The sequence below is a fragment of the Macaca mulatta genome, chromosome 1, assembly GCF_049350105.2.
Source record: "Macaca mulatta isolate MMU2019108-1 chromosome 1, T2T-MMU8v2.0, whole genome shotgun sequence".
Taxonomy (NCBI): Eukaryota; Metazoa; Chordata; class Mammalia; order Primates; family Cercopithecidae; genus Macaca; species Macaca mulatta.
The window spans coordinates 31,585,868-31,587,095 of NC_133406.1; the positions used below are offsets into that span (position 1 = coordinate 31,585,868).

The following is a 1,228-nucleotide window of genomic DNA, read 5'->3' on the forward strand; positions in this document are numbered from 1 at the left end:
ATCCGCTCGCCTCAGCCTCCCGAAGTACTGGAATTATAGGTGTGAGCCACCGCGCCTGATCCATACTTACTTATTGAATTGTCTTTATCTCCCTCAAGTGGAATAAACAGTCTTGTTCACTGTTGCATTTCCCTTGCTTAGTACATAGTAAAAATACTTAATAAATATCTGTTAATTGAATAAACAATACTTAATAGGCTTTAATGTTCATTGTTCATATTTTATAGCACAACTTCCTCATTTGGAATTCCTTTTTATTTTATTTTTTTGAAACAGAGTCTTGTTCTGTCTCCCAGGTTGGAGTGCAATGGTGTGATCTCAGCTTACTGCATCCTCTGCCTCCTGGGTTCAAGCAATTCTCCTGCTTCAGTCTCCTGAGTAGCTGGGACTACAGGCGCCTGCCACCATGCCTGGCTAATTTTTGGATTTTTAGTACAGATGGAGTTTTACCAAATTGGCCAGGCTGGTCTCGAACTCGTGACCTCAGGTGATCTGCCTGCCTCGGCCTCCCAAAGTGCTGGGTTTACAGGCATCAGCACTGCACCTGGCCTTCATTTGGAATTCTCATTCTGATTTCTTAGTTAGTTGAAGATACTCAATATTTATTTATTTTTTTATTTAGAGATGGGGTCTCACTCCAGTTGCCTGGGCTGGAGTGTAGTGGCATAATCTTGGCTCACTGCATCCTTGACCTTCCTGCCCCAAGCGATCCTTCTGCCTCAGCGCCCTGAGTAGCTGGGATTACAGGTGTGGGCCACTATGCATGGTTAGGTTTTTTTTTTTTTTTTGTACTTTTAGTAGAGACGAGGTTTCACCATGTTGCCTAGGCTGGTCTTGAACTCGGAGCTCAAGTGATCCTCCCACCTTGGCCTTCCAAAGTGCTGGGATTACAGGTATGAGCCACTGCTCCTAGCCAAGATTTATTTCTTAAAACTTACTTTTCTTAAAAAAATTTTTTTTCATTGTGGGGGGCTTTCTGGTAAAGACCAGAAAACCTGCTAGACAAATTTTAAAAGAGCTGTAATGTGATTTATTTTTTATTAAAAAAAAGTTTTTAGACATGGGTTTCACAATGTTGCCAAGACTGACCTCGAACTCCTGGGCTCAAGCAATCCTCCCACCTCAGCCTCCAGAGTCCTGAGTAGCTGGGACTACAGGTAAAAGCCACCATGCCTGGCTATGCTCAAGACTTTTTTAAAGAAGAAAATATGAGTATTATTTTTATTCT

At 42.1% G+C, this 1,228-nt stretch overlaps 1 non-coding gene across 1 annotated transcript; it reads right to left on the bottom strand.

Annotated features, from left to right (window-relative positions):
• Positions 1–967: 967 nt before the first annotated feature.
• On the bottom strand, positions 968–1,028 carry LOC114675000 (U7 small nuclear RNA). Its single transcript, XR_003726088.1, has one exon. It is a non-coding gene; the product is annotated as a U7 small nuclear RNA (small nuclear RNA).
• Positions 1,029–1,228: the final 200 nt, after the last annotated feature.